Source organism: Polyodon spathula, chromosome 4 (genome assembly GCF_017654505.1).
Source record: "Polyodon spathula isolate WHYD16114869_AA chromosome 4, ASM1765450v1, whole genome shotgun sequence".
In the NCBI taxonomy this organism is placed as follows: Eukaryota; Metazoa; Chordata; class Actinopteri; order Acipenseriformes; family Polyodontidae; genus Polyodon; species Polyodon spathula.
The window spans coordinates 92,676,530-92,700,740 of NC_054537.1; the positions used below are offsets into that span (position 1 = coordinate 92,676,530).

A 24,211-nucleotide genomic window follows, 5' to 3' on the forward strand; every position below is an offset into this window, starting at 1 on the left:
AAGAGAATCATAGAATACAGCTCGTCTAAAAGCATGTGCTCTGTATAAATAATTTGGTCTGTTGTTAAAAGAATGTGGCAGTAAAATAGTTAATGTTCACTAGACACCACCTGTAATGGACATGGTCATCTGGTCACTGACATTAAGCATGCAGGGTTTATATAATGTAACCCCAAAAATATGAAGTCACTACCTCAAATGATTTTTACACAAAAAAAACTAAAGTCACCCAAGGCTGAACTTGACTGGTAAAAAACATGCCATGCTGCATGCACACCGAGTATGAAAACAATGTATTGGTTTGTGAGATGCAGTCGCTGCGGTGACAGCGGCAGGTGGTTTGAAAACTCATACAAGCTTACGGGGATGCTTAGTAATAAATAATAATTCTCTTCACACCATACTGTATATACAAAAAAAGACACTTACCATAAGTAGATTACAAAGCTATGCACAATCAAGTTCAAATTTAATAATTCTAATTTAATGCTCAATTTAACCACTCAGCCAAAAACTTTTGTATTATTCACATGTATGTTTCATACACAAAGCTTTCTGCGATAAACTGTTAAAACATAGCAAGCAGGTAAAGGATACTCTCTTGCAGACATTCACCTAAAAAGAGTCTATGTTTGGGTCAGGTTGTACTTGTTGCCTACTGTTTAATGTCTACTTTCAAGGTTATTAAAACTTGCTAAAACACCCACAGAGAATTGGGCAGTGCTGCAGCTTTGTCAATGCAGTGTGTGCTAGTCAGCCCTATGAAAACGTTACAACCTCTTCGTGTCACGGGTGAAATCTTTATAAAATGAAGGGTTCAATTCGGCACTTTAGAAATGGCTAGATGACATGATGCCAATACTGTACAACCCTACATACCATGTGTATAAAAGTATAATTTCTAATTTCTCAGCAAAAACTCACTGCAAATTATGTCACACTAAGTCGAATTCTGTATCCTTCCAATAAACATAAAACAGCCCGAGAGGTAACTTTAATTTTCCACCTCAGAATAATGTGCAAATCTAATCTTATTCAGTAACAATACAGCATCTAAATGTAATCATCTCAAAATTAAGTTATAAATAATTTAAAACATGTCATGAAGAGGCATTCATATTTCAATGGATAAATAATTTACTAAATAATCAAATACATAAATAAATGATCAGATAAATAAGTCCACAAAGCAACCTGGGCAAAGACTCTCAGAAATAAACAGCATAGCTACAGTTCTAATAACATTGTCTTCACTTTTGAGAATTTTATATTTGCAAAAATGCAAAACCAGAAGCACTTTTTTTTTTTATACCACCAGTAGAAATGACTGTATATGTAATTAACAATGATATACTTACTGATTTGAAAATAATGTGTCCGTCTATACATTTTCTCATAAATTATAGAAAAAAAAGAGAGATAGCCTTGCTTTAGCATCGTAAGTGCAGCTTCATTTGTAATACTCACCTTCTACAAATGCCTGTTCACAGCTCTCCCCTCTTGATAAAGACTCTAAAAGACAAACCTTATAATTATAAAGGTTCATAGTTACAACTTTAGGACAGGGACAATGTTCATTTACTGAACATAGCAATATGGCTGGTTAAAATGTACAGAAAGACTAATGCAAGTACATTTTTGTGCCTTAAGCTAGAGTAATTGGGAGCCACTTAGTAACACAACAAAGTTGGGCAGGCTGTGACGGTATAAATAGACATTTTACCGGTACATACTTCACACACAAAAAGACAGAAATTTGTGTTCTTCACAAAATAGAGGAAAATCTTACCGCATGCATTTTAGTTTGTTAAAAAAAAAAAAGTGTATTACCATTGTAAAGTTGTGTGATAACTAATTCCCTTCACGCTCACTTACAAATACTCTCACTTGCAAGAGTCTGGAAAATTAGCAATGGCATTAGCATGCTACGATACAATCACTGATACTGTACTTACATGCTACATAAATGTTTTACTCCGTCACTGATTATTATTTTTATTTATTTATTTATTAGCAGACGCCCTTATCCAGAGTATCACAGTACAAAGTATCACATTACAGGAGGGGCGGAGGGGCGAGAAGTGGTGTAGGAAGAAATGATAGTCTGGAGGTAGAAGTGTGCAGAAAGGTCAAGACAACAATAGACGAGAACAAGAGTTTTGAATTGGATGCTAGCAGCGATAGGGAACCAGTGGAAGGAGCAGAAAAGCGGTGTAGCGTGGGAGAAACGAGGAAGGGAAAATACAAGACGAGCAGCAGAGTTTTGGATGAGCTGGAGCAAATGGATGGCAGAGTAAGGGAGTTGCAGTAATGAAGGCAGCACAGTACCAGGGCCTGAACTAGGAGCTGCATGGAGCAGTTGGTAAGGAAGGGCCGAATTCTGCATATGTTGCTGAGGAAGAAGCAACAGGAGCGTGCCAGAGAAGAGATGGGCTGAGAGTAGGAGGGAGGGGTCGAGGGTGACAAGGGTGGATGAGGAGGGAGAGAAGGCGGTAGATTCAAGAGGAATAGAGAGATCAGCAGTAGGGAGGAAGGAGGGAGAAGGTCTTATTTGGAGAGGCTGAGTTTGAGATGAGTGCCTCCAGGAGGAGATGACAGACAGTAAGGTAGAGATACGGGATGAAATGACAGTTAGACGGGGAAAGGAGAGGTAGATCTGAGCATCATCAGCATAGAAATGATTCGAGAAGCCATGGGAGGAGATGACGGGTCCCAGGGAGCTAACATACTGAATTACATACCACTTTGTAGTTTTCAATATACTTCATGAAAAACTGACGAAATTGAAAAATGTGACATTTCGAAATCTAACATGAAATACTGTACTACTATTATGGCTTCCGATAGATTCTGTGATATCATTTTGGAGTTTCTTTGATTACATGATGTTAAATAAACAATGTAAATTATGACCATATAGATTTTTTTAATTGTCTCGATGCTAAAATTCTAGGTGATACACAACTTTTGGCCACAGCTGTATATTGAAAAATACATATTTGTGTCAAACAGGAATGTATAACAGTTCAAGAAGTTGCAACTACAAATAAATTGCAATAAATATGTAGCGTTTTCAAATCCAATTTTACTATGAAACAGAGTATTATTGTGTGACGGGCAGGATTGTTCAATCTAGCTGTATTTATTTCTTTTAGTTTAAAAGAAGCTTGTTGTATGGTAAGGTGCACTGTATGAGACAGATTTCAGATGTTATTTTATGTATTGTATTTGAATGGATTGTGCAGGTATTTGCAAAATGAGGGAATACAGTAACAAATAAAAGCACAGGTGATTTGTCTGTCATTTAACAATTACTTCTATTTTAACGTAACTGTGCAGTGCTGTCTTTCTGTGCCATTTGTCATTCAAACTAAAGTTTTAAACATAATTACGATAAACATAACCGGAGCTTGCTTTCGCTCTTCTGCCTTTTATATTTTCTTGTGCGCTGCAAAGGAAACATGTGCTAACATGAGAGGATCCTTTTTTTCACAACCAAAAGTAAAATGTCATGAGCTGTGACAACACATTATATTTCTGGTGGTTACAGTTCTTTTTCTGGAAGGCATGTGCGTATAAGCTATACAAAAATGATAATTTCTTGTTATCAGAAAGCGTATACTGCACCTACCCTAACCTCTCACTTGTGCCCAGCACCTGGGTGTGCAATTATTTTGTTATTTTTTTAATAACATTTTTTTAATTATGTTATCTTGCAATTTCAGACAGCCTGCCTGTTTCCAGGCTTGTTCCGTAGTCATAATGTGACGGCGTATGCCACTGACGTCTTAAGTAAGGGGACACAGCTCATTTGTATACCTCTGACAACTGGTTACATAAAATAGCTCGGTAACTACAGGTGGCGGAAAATCACATCTAAAACCATTACTGGCCAGTAAAATAACCAGCCCATAGTTTTATAAATCACGTTTAAAATATTTTTTTTATACTGGCTGGAAATTAACGCTATCTTTTATAATATGGGCTTAAATGTGAAAACGATTATTTTGCATTATTATTTAGCACACTGAAATGTCTATATAAAGTTTTGCAGCATTACTCTTTTAGTTTTAAGAAACTAAAGAAATAGTACTGTAGTAGAAAGTTTCTTCCTGTGACCTAAAAGCTATATTTGCTTTTCAGATCAACTGTTTCAGATACCTTGTGTTTGTTGGTTACTCATAGTAAATGAGTAGTAAAGCTTTTTCAGAACCTTTCTGAACTGCAATCCATTGCACCAGCTATTAAGAAACACGCAAGTACTCTTTATAGCGTGGTTTACATGCAAAAATAAAAAAGTCTTTTGGCACACTAATTTGGGTTTCCATGTAGTTTTCTCTTAGGGAGAGAGATTCTCCTTCCAAATGCAAATGACCATAACAATAATAAAATACAGGAGGGTTTATTTAAATGTGTCTGTCAGTGTTTCAATTTGGCCTTGCGCGACGACTGACATCGTGCAGCTTTCTCAAACTGGGTTTACAAGAAGTTACTAAAACTTCCTAAACATAACTGAACTGTAGAGGCAGACCCTATTAAATAACACTGCAGCCAGTCTGCAGTGGTCATGCAAACTGTTTTATAAACAGACCCTTTTTCAATACTGTGTATAAAAATTATTTATGGCAGTCCAAGATGGTCAGTGTTATAGGATAAAAACATTCTGAAAATGTGTTGCACACAAAACAATTACATCTGGCATACCAAGGTTTCTAATTGTGCCAGCTGGTCATTATCCAGATAATGGGGGGAAAGGATTGAAAGCCAGTGTAAATGCATTGCTGTGGAGCTGATGTATTGTATCACCCATTCCCAGGATGAATGTTTTAACCACTTTCCGCAGCAGTCGATGTTGTGCCAATAACAAAGTACAGTTAATCATTTAATTCAGTATTTCCTATTTGATGAGTTGCTTGAAAAATGATTTTTAAAAGTTGGATTCAGAGGAACATTGAATAATGATGATGGACAGTATGAAGAAGGATCCCACAATTGTATTACAACCCAATACAGTACATTGGTTATTGCTGCTTTCTGGACTCATCTAGGCAGCCCACAAAAACACTAACTAGCTGTTAATTCTGTGAAAGTTTCACAAAACAACAATTACTAATCATATATTTTGTTACCTTCTAGTCGTAACTGAGGTTGCAATTTTCATGGCATTATAGTTTCTCGAAGTCTTATCATTTTCTTTTGCATGATTTAAGCTATTATTGTTTCCCAAGTATAGTTTGGGGCTTTATAGGAGTGAAAAGCAATTAGTGAGATACAGTGGGCTAGATCATTGGTATGAAAACAATAGGACCTTGGAGATCTTCTCTACAGTATACTCTATAAATACAACTAGGATACGCATATCTACTGAATACTGTATAACCAACCTTACAAAACTCACAAATATTAGGGTTAAAATTACAAATTAATGAGGTTACATACTATAAAGAATGTCCTAACCAAGTTTCATCACAGTTTTAAACTCTAAATTATGGCACCAAGACTTTTGGACACTGCCACTATTAACTTTTTCACAATGGTGCTGCATCTACTTTACAAAGCTTTTACAAAAATGCCAAGCTGTTTCTAGAATGCAACTTTAATTAGGTACAGTTTTTACTCCAGTTTAGGAGTCCAGTTATGGACAATTAGAAAGTAATATAATGTGGTCCAGCCCTAAATATACTTTACATTCTGACAAATTCTATTTGTCAAGCTATTTCGTTATTTGTCTTTAAACTCCAGAGGAATACCAGCAAATACTTACTATTTACAGTGTTAATTTCATACTTTAGTCAACACCTTATCAAAGATTAGAAATTCTGCCTGAAATTACCCTGCACTTAATTCAATGTTCATCAGTTCTATTTCTAACTAAACATATGGGTTTGCGCATACCAAATAAGAATGCATAACACCGTGTAACAATTTTTTTATTTTTTTTCCTATTTTGCTTATGCCTCAAAAGTATAGAAAATGGCTATTATTCCCCACAAACTTTGCTTTTGTGACCAGGACAGGTACATTTCAAAATATCACTATTTCCAATGGGAAAACGGGCGCTTTTGTGTCTTTTCGTTCACATAAAGTCAGAAAAAAACAACATATGAATCCAAATTAACATGTATTTATACTAAAGTAATACAAAAATGACTACAAAAGATTTAGAAGTGAGTAGTTTTTCAAGATTTACGATTATACTGTAAATTTACATTTTCATTTTTGTATTACTTTAGTATAAATACATGTTAATTTGGATTCACATGTTTTTTTCGGACTTTATGTGAACGAAAAGACACAAAAGCGCCCGTTTTCTCATTGGAAATAGTGATATTTTGAAATATCACTGTCCTGGTCACAAAAGCAAAGTTTGTGGGGAATAATAGCCATTTTCTATACTTTTGAGGCATAAGCAATTAGGAAATAACACTTACTACCCACGAACAAAAATTGTGTTACATAGTGTAATTAACCACAATGATTTTAGGCTACCTCATAAAGAGTCAGTAAATACTGGTATGCTGTGTTTAATTAACTGTTCTGCACTTTCAATATTGTAGGCTATGTTTACACACTTTTAAATATACAATAGATTTTTACACTGGTATCATCATATAGGCTAGGTTGTAAATACAACAGCACTTGTGCCCATCACTTTCAAGAAGACTGGAGCAGTGGTCTTCATCTTCAGAAACATTGCTATCCATTTTTTACTTTCTGCATGAGGAAACATTAACATATGGGCCTGTGTTTAAAAATTCAGTCTGTAAATAATAAGCCGTCTACTATATTATGGAGCTTATGTATTTACTTAGTAAAAAGGGCCCACTGAGGTTTATATAGCAAAGCTTTGTACCTCATTATGAAACAATTAGTTTATTTTATTTTTTTTTTCTATCCAACGCAATAAAAAAATCCACAAAAAATTACTCAACTTCCAGTAAAAATGACTAAAGCAAAGCAATTGGATTACTTATTATTTAAAATTACTTTTGTTTACTTCAAATATGTCCATTCTGTAAGTAATTATATTATCGTAAAAAAAAAAAAACTCCAATTACTTCTTTAACATAGCTTTACACATTTTAGTTTTGATATTCATTCAATGAATTCTCTTTCATCTTCTATTTAAATTACTTGATGTTTTAACAGTGTTCATTTTGCTATTTTGTAGTGTACTGTAATGAATAAAGAACACACAAAGCAATTACATCCTGGTCTGTTTTGCTGCAGCACATGGTCAGAACACAGTTTTGATTTATTACAGTGACCAAATATCTGAAGAATGCAGCATGTAAGGAGACATTTTCTTCTGTCTGAATGAATGTTATTTTTTAAAGTACGTATTCCCTTACTGTACCAATTATACTCTTTCTGGCATCCGTAGGATTTGTGCAGTCCACACATGATAATAAATGTGCTGTATCGTGTATAAGCAGGGTTCGCTCAGAGCTTCCACATGTACATCACTTGATAACTTAAGCACTAGTTCCAGGGTCAATCGTTTCAAAATGAAAAATTACTTCTGCAGGTCAACACACATGTAAACAAAATTTTAAACATTTTTGTGGCAGTCAGACAGGTGTTTTTGTTAACAAAGCATTTAAAGGGCATGACATATCTGACATACTATAATGGTTTGTAAACATAAAGCAGTATGGATTTGCGAAAAAACATGTCATGGTAAAGTGGAAGTAGCAGCCAAGGTACTGTCTGAAATATGGTGGAGGTCAAATCAAATGTGGTCACAAAAGGGTTTATTTTAATTTGGCCTAGAAAACTATATACAGCAGCTATGTACTAAACAATGGGCCCTCTCCTGGGCTTCTATGACAGAAATCTGTTAATGTTGTTCTGCGTACTATATTGTCCTACAGATGCCATCCTCAGCCGTTTCTTAGGGCAAAAGCAAAATCACGCTGGGCCTATGAATGACACTTGGGAGGATTTGCAAGTCATCAAGTACATTTTGACCTTCGAAGGTTCGAACCGTCGATGGCACTAATTTGCATAATTTACTGGTCACCATAGCTACTAGTTTTATTTGATTGAAAATTTTACAGGTAATCCATATAAATGGAATAAAACGTTGATATGTAGATGAACAATGCAGACAGTACAGTATTAGAACAGTAATCATGATTTTATAATTAATTGTTTTTTTTCAATGCTTATGTATATAGGATTGATGCTGCTTGCGTTATACACAGTAAGCTTGCTCCTCAGCAGCACATTTTTGTGGCCAATAAAATAACTGTAGCGGACTTAGGCAAAACAAAGCTTTATTTACAGGCACCGTTCCAAGCAGGTTATCAATCACATTTTACTACTACTAAAAATAATAATAATAATAATAATAATAATAATAATAATAATAATAATAATAATAATAATAATAATAACATAAACTTACACTTGTCAAGTGATCCCAAAGATTGGTTGTGCCTCCATGATACATCAGTAGTTGCAAGCACAGTTTGCATTCAACTTTTTTGCTTGTCTGGGCATTTAACAAAAACATCCCAAACAGCAGAGGGTTTGAGACATTTCTTTCAATACAGCTTAGGCTATACAACGGTTTGCTGTCAAGATGGCGAATGAAGAAATTAAAGTTCTGCCTCTGGATAACACAAGCTGGAGGGGGGAGGGGCGGACGGTGTTCAGTTTTTTAAATTAAAATTATTAGTGTTAGCTTATATTTTGTATGTTTCAGATATATTCTATCATAGCACTTCTCTTGCACTAGGTATTCAGTACATATTTTACTGAAGCACTTCAACCGCTACAGGTACCGCCCCAGTGCTTTGCATACTATACCCTGCTCCATACACAGCAGCGGCGCTATATAGAGTTGCTATGTATAACGATTTGGTAGCTGATTTTAATACAACTAATATAATTATGCTTACGTAATATTCATTATACAAATCAAAAGATCGAATTTTGATCAAAATCAAGCTGTTTTTTTTTTTACCAATGATTTTTCAGTTGCCGTTACAAGCAGATCACTCATGGAAATTCGTAAACACGTTTTAATCAAACTTAAAACAGAAAACAGACGCTCATTGTTGCACTGGTTGCTGGAACAGTGAAGACTACCTTGATCCTTATTAGTGATATATAAGCATAAGCAGGGCTTACATTCTCATGGAATATTTCCCAGAGCCCAACAGCCACAAATCCACCCTCCCCACACACAAAAAAACAGGATAATTTAAAGCAATTACATTTATTTTAAACCAAAGCATTTCGTTCACAGGTTTTATAAGCATTTCTTACACGTTTTGTTTTTCTGTTTCAGTCGCCAACTAAGAAATTACATACAAGTACACTTAAGTAAAACAAGACAGATGCGTGAATCAACCACAGGTGCAATTCCCAACACATTAAGGAAATTGCATTGCTATAAAAAAGACAGGCGTTACATTCTCAGTTTTAGATTCACAAATTACTATAAAGAAAATAAAAAGGTTTTCATAAACTAGTGCTGACAGTGTTCTAAATCGTTTCTCAGGCCATTCAGTCAAGTACTTCACTTCGTTAAAATGTTTTAAACTAAAGTCAACCCTCTGTATACCACCTGGTAAGGGCCATGGGCGAAAACGGGCAATAACCGAGGCCTGCGTTATAGTGAGGGTAAAAAATAAAAATACCCCCCCCCCCACCCCCCACAACCTTCTATGTCTGCAATAAATTCAAACGTTTCATTTTTTTAGTTATACAATTACAGTATCTCCAGGCCACTTTAATAAAACATTAACTTTTTTTAAAACTACAGTACTAGTTCTTATCAAAACAGCAGCTCTACTAGTGGCATTTTATCATCTTTTTCCATCTGTATGAAACATACATGTTTACTTTTGAGGAATAGTTTATAATTTTTTATTTTACTGTACTGTCATTTGAATGTTTGTGGTATGACTGTAAGCCTGCTGAACACATCTCCCATTCAGCGATGCCATCTATTTATTTCACAAAGCAATTTAAGCTCAACAGCATTCTTTTTTAAGCAGTTAAAAACATTGAATATGTAAAGGCAAATACTTTTCTTAAACGAAAAGTAAAAAAAAAAAAAAAAAACTATTCTGCTGTTTACAAAACTAGTTTGTCAGCCTTCATTTGTGCAAAACTTGCACATAAACAAACAAACCTTTTACCATACTTTTATTTGTTTATTTATTTATTTTACTGTGGTTTACAAAAGTCACTTATTTTAGACTGCGTCAAGCCTTTTCAGGTTAAACAGATTGACCCGCTCCATCAAGGTCAGCCATTTGTTTCTATCCATTACAATGTCTCCAGTTGTCCTTCGATTAACAGTATATGCCTCACTTAGGTGAGAAAACATTTGCAATGTCTTGTTTTCGGATGCCTACATGCAGATTTTTTCTTTTGTTCTGGTGTTAAACGTAAGGTCGACTCGCCATGTTGTACTTTCTGTTTTGCCTTGGATTGGTATGAATGTTCAGTTAACAACAAACTATTAGGAAAGTGAGTCAAAGGTTAACTGCATAAGTTTGTTCTTTTAATTGGCCATGATTATTTCGCTGGCACTACAATGAGGAAACTACAATGCTTATATTTAAGTTTGCTTGGCTTGGGAAGTTGGCGGGGTGATGATATAAAGGGTAAAAACAGCACTGTTTTTATATTGGTGACATTTGTTCAGAGAACAGCTGGGCGGTATGCGAGGGTGGCGTTATAAAGGGAGGCGGCATAACGCGGGACAACTGTAGTTAAGCTTGTACACTCAGGCAACCAAAGCAATATCTTGTTTCAGGTCTGCTGACAGTACTGACTTATTTAAATCACAGAAACAAAGCAAATACATGGAGTCAAGTTTACACTGGCTATTATCAGGGCCGGTACAGTATCCGGGCAATGGAAATCCAGTGCCTCCCCACCTTCACCCCAAAATTAAATATTTTTCTATCAAAAAGGTTTTCCTAATCAGTAGTCCCTCGCTAAACCGGACATGTCTGGACACCTGAGTTGTCTGACTTAAAAAAATAATAATAATAATAATAAATCTGTACAGTAAGGCTATACACAAATCAAATGAATACCCCTAGCACTCTTTCTTTTTAATTTAGCCTGCTGGTAACACACAATAATCATGCTTCTGCATTTTACACATTACTGTACAGTGTGAAAATAGAAAAAAAAAAAGTATATATTTCATTAAAACTACCAGTATATGATTTTAGTGCATTTTCTTTTTTACTGTAGCTTACTTAGTACACAATTAACAGAACACACACTTTACAGAAATAATATGTTTTAAATGTACATATAGAAACTTTGACAGTGTACTTACTGCAGTTATTTTTCTTTTCTTTTTTTGTAGTCTTTTCCTTTCGTTTTTGACATACAGATTTGAGTTTCTTTTTATTTGGCGATTCCAGAGGTCCGGCAGGTTTTATTTTTGATGGTTTACAATCGTATAATTACAATAGGCGTTCAGGTGTTATGATAACAATAGTCAACGCTTGTCAAAGGAAAAAGCAGGAGATCTGAAAGGTTTCACTGCACTGCACGCATACAGTTTAGTTTAGCTGAGTGAAAACAATACGTTTCTAGTCCTAAAGGCTGCTGGAGTAGGATAGCTGACGCAGAAATGATACATTTACTTATACAGTGCTTCCAATTTTACTTCTGTATGTATGTGTGGGGGCCCCCCTCTGGTGTCAGGGGCCCTGGGTGCTTGCCCAGGTTGCCCTGGTGCTGACGCCAGCCCTGGCTATTATTTTGCTGTTTGCTTTGTTGCTGTGATGTGACAGATGTTATAAACTAAGCACTTTTACTGACATGTTCCCAGAACCCATCTTAAACACTTGAACAGAACTGTTAGTAAAACGTACCTTTCTCTTTTGCTTTTTGAAACACAACAGCTGTTCTCGTTAATTTTGAATTTCAACAAATGCAAATTATCGCGATAACTTGGGAGAGGCTGTTGCTATGGCTTTTTTTAGGCTGAACAATTTTAAAACATAGTACTTAATATCATTGCAGCTTTTGGCAAGAAAAAGGAGAATGTTTCATTCAACAACATTACATTGTCAGGCTAGTTGCTGCACTTGCGATGTCCCGAAGCATGAACACTTTCCTTTAAGTCCTTTAACTTCTCACAGAAACTGCCCCCACCCCTGTTGCCACCCCAAATGACACCCCTGTTCATGGACCTTTGAGAAACTCTTGTGTAGCCCAATTATTTCAAGACCATTTTCATTGAGCTTGAGATTCCAGTATAAAAGAAACAATGTAAAATACAATTAAAGTTCTTATTTGATAGACCCATTGATCAAAAAATATTTAATCACTAAGGATATGCGAGAAGAAATACCACAGCAGTTGTGTTAATGATGAAAAACATAATGCAGAAATAAGTCCAAAATCACAGGAAGCAATGGTAAAGAACGGGCTGTGTTATAAACCCTTCAGCCTTTTTTCTAATACTTTAGCCTCAATCTCAATGACTACAGATTAAAATAAATGTCTTGCCAAAATGGATCATTTTTGCTTGATGATTTCCAAAAGAATCACAGAATACAGCTGTGGACTACATCTGATAATTTCCTGTCAGTGCCACATTTTACCATATGTATTTGTAAATAACCTCTCACATTCTGTCTCAAATAGTTTCAGAGATACAGTATGGCCATTTAAAACAAAAACAAAACAAAAAAAGGCATTTTTTTTGGACAATGAACATTATGAAACCTTAAACTGGGTTTTATTATAACTTAACAATGTGAACCTTGTTGCACAAGTAAAGCCTAAGACACATTAGGTTCTATCTGACGCGAGATAGACAGTGCCACAACAACGCTTCTATACCCAAGCATCAATTTCATTTCCCGGGGAAAAACACCAAGGAACCATTTTGAGCAAAAAAAAAAACTATCCAATTAGTAAAAGAAATATGTCTCTGGTTTGGGAAGACTCCCCTGAAACCTCAACAGAAGAGGAGGAGGAGGAAGAAGTTATTTTATTATTAGCATACCTAAAAACAGAAAGAGATGGTGGGTCCACGAAACGCTGAAGAAGAGGAGAAAGCTGGGAGAGTATCATACATTGATACAAGAACTTGAGTCTGACAAGGAACGCTTTCAGCAGTAGTGCTGGATGTCAAAACATACTTCAGAGGTACTGCTGGAGTTAGTGAAAGACGATCTAATAATGGAGCACACGACTTCCAGACAACTTACTGGTTTAACATACACTGCCACAGTGCAAGCGTATACCTTATATAGAAATGTATATACATGTGTATATTTAAATAGTATAACCCGGGGTTAAACTGGAGCATATGCTGATCTTTTGGTGGTAACAATATAGAACATCACATCACGTGCACATAACATACTGTATAAAGGTTTTAAATATCAGTACAATATTGTGAGTTGTTATTTATAGATAAACAGAAGGAAGAGTGAAAAGAGTCATAGTGAAATACACATTTTGGAAGCAATTTGCACTAGTAACGGAGTGGAGCTGGCCGCAGAAATAAAGTCATGGAATGGAGCAGATTCAAAGAGAAATAGAGCTCTGAGCTCCACTCCGCTCACATGCTCTGGGTTTGAGCTGTACGCTCCACTCCACTCACATGCTCTGGGTTTGAGCTGTGCGCTCCACTCCACTCACATGCTCTGGTTTTGAGTTGTGCGCGCCACTCCGCTCAGGTGCTCTGGTTTTGAGCTGTGCGCTCCACTCCGCTCACATGCAGTGGGTTTGAGCTCCACTCCTCTCACATGCTCTGGGTTTGAGCTCCACTCTGCTCACATGCTCTGGGTTTGAGCTGTGGGCTCCACTCCTCTCACATGCTCTGGGTTTGGGCGCCACTCCGCTCACATGCTCTGGGTTTGAGCTGTACGCTCCACTCCGCTCACATGCTCTGGGTTTGTTGCAGTGTATTTTTTAATTTTACTTTGAGGTCACTATTGTTATTGAAACAAAAGTCAAAATGTATCAAACTTCTGTTGAAAACAAGGGCTTTATTTGGCAAAATAAAAATAACAAGCTAAAAAAAAACAACAAAAAAAACAAAAAAAAAAACAAGCCTATAAACAGAAAGCCCATAAAACATTTACAGGTTTCATACTTTTTCAATGAAGAATCTGAATGATGATGTTTCTTTAAAAGCTGAGTGATATGTTGGAGTATGTTGGGCCCATAAACAATGCAAAGTTCAAGCCCTAATAATAAGCATATGTGTATTTGAAGCCCAGGTCAATCATTCAGAATTGTATCACACAGTGATGGTCAGAGCTAATTAACCATGTGACATGGGCTTCAACATTACTCCCTATAAACATCTTTTGTTTTTTATGCCAGGTACTAAAATTCAGCACTCCACATTGGCTATATAAGGCCACACCATGCATGGATATAGCCTTCCCTATCGAACTTTATTTCAGATCTGTATAATATTACTGTATTGGCAACAATAGCTTGAGTACACACTTAAATAACCACATAGCTCTTAAGTTCAATAACAACATCCTTTCAACCTGCCTCACATGATGATATGCTAGAGTGTGCTACTTACAAAGCAGGGAGTGTATCTGTAGGCCTACAACCTTATAGGTACAGTAGTTCATTGGTTCTTTATTAATGTGGTACAGCCCTGCATACACGTTTAGCCATCAAACTGATTACATGCGGATTTGTATTTAAGCAAAATAATAAAGACGAAACCGTGCTTAATTTAAATGTTCTATTTAGAAATATTGAGTTTTTCAAACAAAACATATTATTAAAACACTATTAACATGTCCTAAGCAATAATATCATCTTTCTAGCACGTTGTCCCTATGCCTTTATGCATCATTGCCGTAATTTTAAGTATTACTTCTGATATATAGAGTAGTCAACATTTCGTAAATATACTTTAAAGTAAACTCCAGATACATGACATAGTACAGTAGTTTTCATTTTAAATATAGATTCTAATAATTAAACAATGCAAAAGTTATTTTAACACGTACACACTGCGCTTAAATGTCTAAAGCTGTTTTTAAATTACACCCTGCATATATGGTTATCTGCCCCGTCGTATTACAGTACACCAGTCCAACTCTTCACAAAACAGCCAGGAAAAGATTCTGGGAAGTGCATTACAGCATGAAACTAAAAGGCGTAAGTCGAGGCCCTGCCGACTTTTCAACAATTTTAAACATTGCTCAGCGACCTTATTATTATGCCACATAGGGTCTTCGTTTAAGTGCTGGGGTCTGTTAATTATATATTTGCACTTAAATCATCCCTGTTTTTATTAGTTGCAATTACCTGGGGTTTATGCAGCTCGTCGTTTCCAAATCTGGTTGTGTGTTTCTGATTGTAAACGCAGGCGGACGTGAACGAAAACAGCTGACAAACAGCATGTGATCAGGGAAGTGAAGCTGGAATGGTACGGTGGTGACTGCAAACGTGAGAGGGGGGAGAGGTCAGCGGTGTGAAGAGTGTACTCTTTGAGATAATACGGTGTTTACGTTATTTGTCCAATTCTGCCGTTTTATTACATTTTAAAATATTTGTATTATTTATTTACATACTTACAAAGAGTACATTAAATGCCAAATAGTTCGCGAACTATTGGTAAAGGCTGGCAATACACAGTCCACAATCTACATTGGTCGTGTTATAGCGCAGATTTCCGCAGTTCTGCACAGAATCGCAGAGTTGCGCGTTCTTCGAGGGCTGCTGCGTGACGTCATGAACACCTGAATCAATCCCCGGCGTAGTCGTCTTTGTTCAAGGCTGTATACAATGAAGCCGTGAACAGCCTTGTCAATGCTGTATTAAATGCAGAAATCAGTTATTTAAACAAACATAATGTACTTCATTTGTGATAAGTGACGTATAACGTTACAATAAAGTTAATGTTAATCAATTACATCAAGCTGACTGTATAGGCAGATAATACAGACAAATATAATTGTAGAACGTTTAAAAATGATCAACCATCATAAATAAATTGAATATTGTTTATATTGGTTTTTACTCTTAATGGTTAATTTGATGTGAAAATGATTCAGCGCACACACACACACACACACACACACACACACACACACGTGAGATGTTGTAAGTGACTCTGCAGCTGATGCATAGTTCACACACCCTAGTCTCGTATCTTGTAAAGCACTTTGTGATGCTGGTCCACTGTGAAAGCTTATAATAATAATAAAGTAATATACAACTTTATAGAAGTTAAATGCTCTTAGTCAAACATGCTCTTAAATGTGATTATTTACTGTGTTTGCTATGTTGCTCTTATTTGCTACTGATTTTACTGTACTTTATAACTGCTTTTATCTGTAATGTGATATTTTGTAACAATTGTAAGTCACCCTGGATAAGGGGGTCTGCTAATAAATAAATAAATAAATAAATAATAACAAACAAACAAAAAACATCAGAGAATAATAATGACATAACTTTAAAGTCATAACTTTTAAGTCATAATACATTGCAAGTGTTATTATTACATTACACCCTCGCTATAACGCCCTTCATTATAACAAGCCTGCCCCCTGGACCCCATATAAATAAAAAAAAACTCTAAAAGATAATATAAATACACACTGTCAACATCCCAGTCTGTACTCACGGGATGCCACCTGTGCAGTGAAACCAACTCTTTTATCTTAATAAGAACTAAACGAGTGCTGTGTAACTTATGCCTCTGACACGGAAATCATTTCATGTTGCAACAGAGCTGGAAAGTATATTGGTCTTTCGAAAAAAGCAGTAACACAGGCATATCTCTGTTGTGAATATAGGTTGTCAAAAAACTCTTTGTTTTTTTGGCTTGTTCAGCAATCATGCAGCAAAGCAAAATTGATTCAAGAAAAAACAAAAAAACTTGAGGATCAGATGATCTTTTCATGTCGGATTGATTTGGAAGAAAAGCTCAGTCTGGGAGTCTTGCATGTTGGATTATGATTTGGTGCACTCCGAAACAATTCAAGTCAGATTGATTTTGAATAAAAGTTCAGCTTCAATTCAGGATTTTTGCTTTTTGTATTGCATTTTAATTCTTTAACGCATAGGATAAAGCAAAGGCAGAATACAGCATACATGAGACAAACAGGTACATGTAATTCTACTTTTATTCACAATATCATCTCATTTAATTACTTAAACAGTTTATCATTCATTTTGATTGTCCTTTCACTATAACGAACCCCTTGATATAACAAAATGCAACCCTTGTACTTTCCCTACACTCCTCCAAGAATATTCTGTGAAGGAAATACTGCAACGCTTGTACCGAGAACGCGAGGAGTCTCGGCAGATAACCTCAATGCTCCCTTCCCATACAGTATTGGTGCACTTGCACCTCAGACAATTGGATGCTTGTCATCGAACACACCAGTTATCTGCTTCAGTTCCGTGCAGGTCCTCCTACCTTTCGAGGGATCATGGTTACATTCATGGACTACCCTCTCCAGGTCTCGGCCCTCACGTAAGAAGTAGCGGCACTACTTCTCAAGCAAGCCACCTGCCTTGTAGAGCCAAAATAATTTTCTAGTCAAGATAATTTTTGGTGCCAAAGAAAGACACCTCAATGGGTTCTTGAGGGAGAGGAGGTTGCAAATGTGCACACACCGTCACAATCTCCAGTCAAATGATTGACTACTGTGGACAAAGGACACATATTTTTACATCCCTATTCTTCCCACGCACAGGAGATATCTCCAATTTGCTTTTCAGGAATGCATCTTCGAGTTTTCCGTGCTACCATTTGGCCTCTCCTTAGCCCCCTGTATGTTCTCAAAGTGGATGGATGCCATCCTAGCCCCTTGCAGCTGCAAGGGATCAGGGTGTTGAACTACCTGGATGACTGTTTGATCTGTTCCCCGTTGCAGGAAGGCGATCATGACGGAGCATCTGTCAAGGCTGGGACTCATCCTCAACAATGCCAAAAGCCAATTAATTCCAGTGCAAAGTAACAATGAGAGTCTACCTGTCACACGACAGAGTGGCCACCATTCAGAATGGTCAATCCCTGTCTCAACAGGCATTGATAATACCTCAGGTATTGTGTCAGAAGTTGCTGGGTCTGACTGTTACGACTTCATCAGTCCTCCAGCTGGGATTACTTCACATGCACCCTCTTCAGGCATGGCTCAATGCTTTCCAGCTACATCCCAAACACAACAGACACCGTAGGCTGACCGTGTCTCGCGTATGCTGGGAAGCCCTTTTGCTGGTGGTGACAAACCTCTCACATGCACAAAGGTGTGAGGATGGGGGGATCCACAGCCGTCAGATGGTGATGACAGATGCATCCAACTTAGGTTGCTGTACAGTCTGTGCCGGCAGAGGAGCCGCAGGTCCCAGTTGGGCCGCTGTACATCCCTGCATATAAATGCGCTAGAATTACGAGTGGTTTACCTTGCTCTCCAACATTCCTGCTGGTGCTTGAAGGGAAACATGTCCTTATCTGGATGACAGCATGTTGGCAGTGGCACGTGTCAACCTCCAGGGAAGACTTAGGTCCCTGGGGTTACTTCACATAGCCTTCAGAATACTGACTTGGGCACAACGGAACCTGTTATCCCTCCGGGCTGTTCATCTTCCCAGAGTGGTGAATCAAGGATTGGTCCTCACCCGTCAGAATGGCGACTCCACCCTCAGGTCTAGAGCTTGTTTGGGAATGTTTTGGGAAGACCTGATTCAAACTCTTCGTTATCCCCATTTGGGCCGGTGACTGCACACTCTACCAGAGGAGTGGCTACATCATGGACCCTCTTTAGAGGAGCCTCATTGACTGACATATGTACTGTGACTAGCTGGGCTACTCTGCATACCTTTACCAGGTTCTACTGACTTAATGTGGTAGATCCCTCTAATGCCTTCATTAGGCACAAGGGTCCTTGAGGTTGCATGCTTGCACCGCTAACCTTGGTTTTGCGTTCTCGAGACATCCCTCGTCTGCCGTCTCAGCGTACGCTCCCTTGCGACGGCTTTGGTTTACTTTCCCCAAAAGTATTGTTGGTGGTTGTCTTCTAATTGAAAGGGAACGTTAGGTTATGGATGTAACCCTGGTCCCCTGAAAGAGAAGACGACCACCAACCTACAAGGTCACATCGATCACTTTCGCGGGTTCGATGCAAAAGAGGAAGTGAACTCTGTGGAGTGACTGTTCCCTTGGGAGGTGGGACCGAGCACGTCACTCTCAGGAGGGGCCTATCGCCAGCTCTGACATGAAATGCTCAGTGAATTCCTGACCAGTGGCAGGCATATCCCAAAAGTATTGTTGGTGGTCATCTTCTCTTTCAGGTAACTAGGGCTACATCTGTTACCTAATGGTTTCCAATACCCCTTGCACCATTGCACATTTATTAAGACCCCCACCATTCAAAAAAACTGTTAATAAATACAGTACAAACCATGCCCTGTTTCTAAAGTCACCACTGCTTAATATATGTGTTGTCAGAGAGTCATGGGGTGCTAAATGGGAGGTATATCAGTATAAAACCTGGTGTACACTGTGCATAATATCTTGCAGTGAGATTAATGACAACAGATTTATATATACATGTGTAGTCTGACATTTTTCAGAGGGTTTAAGTGCTAATTAAACAACTGAATTTGGAGAATATCGTTCCATAGATCAAGTACCACATCATTTTAGCAATGCTGCTTAATTTGGAACAGTGCAATTCGGGTGGTTATTCTGACATTGGATTTGAATAGTTGCAAGATAGATTAAAAAAAAAATCTATATACTTTTCGTATATCATCGGTGTCATGACAAATGCTTGAATGTCATTTTTTGGCACTTTAATTTTTTTTTACATGAATTGAATACTCTCATCTATTTCTGTGTCCTGTTAATGTCTCATAACTCAACTAATAAAGCTGATTAAGCACCATGTGACTTAACCTTGTAATTCAATTGGATAGTACACCGTCATAAATGCCACCTTGTATGTCAACATTAATGTCAAATACCTAGCTGGATTCCAATATATCCAAATACATCCCACAAAGTGGCTAAAATAGTTTAATAGATCAAATATATTCAGAGAAAAAATACACTTTACAGAGTGTTTAAAAGGGACCAAGAACAAAGTGTACAGAAAGAATACAAAGTACAGAGAAAGAGTATTTGAAACAGCAAGCACATGTCAAAAAGGAAGCAGAAAGGCCAAGAGAGAAATAGAAATGAACATTGCCAAGGGGGCAAAACGGAAGGTTTTCCCATATTATAACAGCAAAAGAACATTCAAGGAGGAAGTAAAATGTCTAAGAGATTCAAAAGGTAACATCGTAGACGAAGAAAAAAAAATAGCAAATATATTAAATAATTACTTTTCACAAGTTTTTACAAAGGAGGACACGGACAACACGCCCCACATGTTGACATGCTCCTATCCAGTTTTAAATAACTTTAGCATAACAGAGGCATGAAATCAACTAATTACTACAAACAATCAGCAGCTTCACGAAATACACATACACGCAACACAGGTGCCTCCACCCTGACATCTCTACAATCCGTTCCTCTGCTGCCCAGGAGCCCAGCCTTTAAAAAGATCCATGTGAGGCGAATCAACACATTTGATTGGAGGATGGGAAAGGAATGACAATCAGGAGGGCCGTCGTAAAACGAAAACATCAGTTACAAAAGAATAAACTAGCTTAGTGGCGACCCAAAAGTCGAACTTTAACAGTCACTGAAAATGCAGCTTATGTAAAGAATGTTTTTCACCTGCCGTTCTGCAAGCTATCAAATTAGCACTTTGCCATCATTAATCCATTTAAGTGATATGGAAATGTATTCAAATGAAGAAAAGAGCATAGATTTGGGCAGGGAGCTGGAATACTAAGTGGCCGCAATGCAATTTGAATTTTGCAGCTGCAATTGATTGCATTGCATTTATCTTTACATCAGCTCCTTATTTGCCAACAAAAGTCATATATTGTATTTGGAATCGCAGCAACAATGCACTTGGAATTTGCAACTAATATTTGAAAGCGTTACCACACTGTGCCATAGAGTGTACCATCAAATGGTAGAACATGAGTGTCATAATACGAATAGTGCTGTTTGCTATTATTAATTTAATAACCAGCTTCTAGTAAAGTGATGTGTGTGAGTTTGAGACTGAAAATAAGTGTGAGACTGAAAACTGAAAATAAGTTTGAGACTGAAAATTCTGCCTTGTTTTATTGTTTTTATTAGATACAAATGGCAAAATCATAGATGAAGAAAAAAATAGCAAATATATTAAATGATTACTTTTCACAAGTTTTTACAAAGGAAGATATGGACAACATGTCCAACATGTCATCTAGTTCTTATCCAGTTTTAAATAACTTTAGCATAACCGAGGCAGAAGTGTTAAAGGGATTAGGAGCTCTTAAAATAAACAAATCCCCTGGGCCGGACGAGATCCTCCCAATAGTACTCAAAGAAATGAAAGAAGTTATTTACAAACCGTTAACCAAGATCATGCAACAGTCTCTTGACACAGGGGTGGTACCGTCAGACTGGAAAATTGCAAACGTAATACCGATCCACAAAAAGGGAAACAAAACTGAACCAGGTAACTACAGACCAGTAAGCCTGACTTCTATTATATGCAAACTTATGGAAACTATAATAAGATCCAAAATGGAAAATTACCTATATGGTAACAGGGTCCTGGGAGACAGTCAACATGGTTTTAGAAAAGGGAGATCGTGTCTAACTAACTTGCTTGATTTTTTTGAGGATGCAACATCAATAATGAATAATTGCAAAACATATGACATGGTTTATTTAGATCTCCAGAAAGCGTCTGACAAAGTCCCACATAAAAGATTAATTCTCAAACTGAACGCAATTGGGATTCAAGGAAACACATGTACATGGATTAGGGAGTTGTTAACATGTAGAAAACAGAAAGTACTGATTAGAGGAAAAACCTCAGAATGGAGTGTGGTAATCAGTGGAGTACCACAGGGATCAGTATTAGGTCCTTGAACTTGTTAAATTCGCAGACGACACAAAAATAGGAGAAGTGGCAAACACTGTTGCAGCAGCAAAGGTCATTCAAAATGATCTGGACAAGATTCAGAACTGGGCAGACACATGGCAAATGACTCTATGAAAAAGACCTAGGAGTTTTTGTTGACTCAGAAATGTCTTCATCTTGACAATGTGGGGAAGCTATAAAAAAGGCTAACAAGATGCTCGGATACATTGTGAAAAGTGTTGAATTTAAATCAAGGGAAGTAATGTTAAAACGGTACAGTGCACTAGTAAGACCTCATCTTGAATATTGTGTTCAGTTCTGGTCACCTTGCTACAAAAAGGATATTGCTGCTCTAGAAAGAGTGCAATGAAGAGAGACCAGAATTATTCCGGGTTTAAAAGGAATGTCATATGCAGACAGGCTAAAAGAATTTAATCTATTCATCCTTGAACAAAGAAGACTATGCGGCGACCTAATTCAAGCATTCAAAATTCTAAAAGGTATTGACAATGTCAACCCAAGGGACTTTTTCAACCTGAAAAATGAAACAAGGACCAGGGGTCACAAATGGAGATTAGACAAAGGGGCATTCAGAACATAAAATAGGAGGCACTTTTTTACACAGAGAATCATGAGGGTCTGGAATTAACTCCCCAGTAAGGTTGTTGAAGCTGACACCCTGGGATCCTTCAAGAAGCTGCTTGATGAGATTCTGGGATCAATAAGCTACTAACAACCAAACAAGCAAGATGGGCCAAATGGCCTCCTCTCGTTTGTAAACTTTCTTATGTTCTTATAAAAACATTTAACTGCAATCTCTGACTCCTGACTTTGCTCTTCCCAGCATTAGCCAGTCTTGGCCACAACACTACTCATCCTAGGAGACAATTCAGGGTTCCAGAACCTACATCAAAGCAGGAATATATGGCAAGCCAGATTGCCATTTAGAGATATCTCAAATTAATTTATAGATCTCTCTAAATATTTGAAGCTATCTCTAAGTCATTTTCAGATATTTCTAAATATTTGAAGACATCGTCAAATATTTAAAAATATCTTTAAATCATTTAAAGATATCTAAAATGTATTTAGAGATATCTTCAAATGATTTAGAGGTATCTTTAAATAACATGGAAACCATGTGGATTTTTCGACCATGGTAAACCAAACTATCATTTAGAGAATGAGTTAAAATGAGTGTTTTAAAAATATCTCTAAATCACTTAAATATATCTCTAAATCATCAAGAGATATCTAAAAAAATAAACAGAAAGTTAATTCAAGATATCTCTAAATGACCCCTGTTAAAATGCTTTGTGTTTTGAATAGACTTCCTGTCTATTTAGAGAGCTCTCCAGATGAACATGAAATTAATTTTAGATATCTGCACAACTAAAGATATCTGTGATTCAATTTGAGATATCTCGAAATGTTTTACAGATATCTTTGAATATGTCAAGATATCCTAACATGCAATTTGAGATAGCTATAAATGATAATTTGGCTTGCCATAGGAACAATTATTTAACTTTAAAAGAGTACTAGAGTACATTGGTTCAGCCAGGTAATGCAAAGCACCCTTTACACAATGCTGGCTGAATTCTGGGCTGAAGCATGTAGGTGGGCGTCCAACTGCCAGGCATATGATAATTTGGAACATTTACGACGTATGATAGATAATTGTGAAAGTAATCAAAATGTACAACAATTCAGGAAGATCCATAGAGTACTTGCATTTGAAAACTAAATTCATAGTCGATCCTTTTTACATTTCCTGTCATTGGTAGGAGATAGGAGACGACAATAATGAACCATTTACATTGCCACAGTGATTGACTGTTGCTGTAGCAGGTTGTCAATGATTTGTTGGTTGTGTTGTGTTCTTTAATTTCTGTGATGTATGATCATTTCTTCTAAAATACAGTAATTTTGAGGCTCCAATACGATATTTAATTTTTTTTAGATCTGGCAGCACTGACATGGGCAGAGCTGACTGAGACAAGCTGCTGTGAGAGTGCTGTTGTTGTTGTTGTTTTTTGTGGCCCAGGCTAAAAGCGTAGGGTAATAATCGTCCCAATAAACAGTGGAGTACTTGCAAATTGTCTCCTTCTTTCATTTTTCACCGTACGCTAGAGTATTAATTTGGCTTGTGGGCGTTGTAAATAATTTCGGAAACAAAATGTCAATATTTGTTATATGGCGAAATACAAATAACGCTGTCTCCTAATTATGGACCCCGA

At 37.0% G+C, this 24,211-nt stretch overlaps 1 protein-coding gene across 7 annotated transcripts in view; it reads right to left on the reverse strand.

Annotated features, from left to right (window-relative positions):
• Positions 1 to 15,372, reverse strand: part of LOC121315132 (TBC1 domain family member 5-like) — a 160,747-nt gene extending 145,375 nt beyond the window's left edge. For 4 of the 7 annotated variants that reach the window (XM_041249074.1, XM_041249069.1, XM_041249075.1 and 1 more), the window contains exon 1: positions 15,286 to 15,372. The gene's annotated coding sequence lies outside the window, so the exon portion shown is untranslated. Of the gene's footprint in view, positions 1 to 1,467; positions 1,513 to 15,285 lie in introns of all 7 variants that reach the window. The other 3 variants (XM_041249072.1, XM_041249071.1, XM_041249070.1) reach the window with 1 other exon arrangement.
• Between the last annotated feature and the right edge of the window lie 8,839 nt (positions 15,373 to 24,211).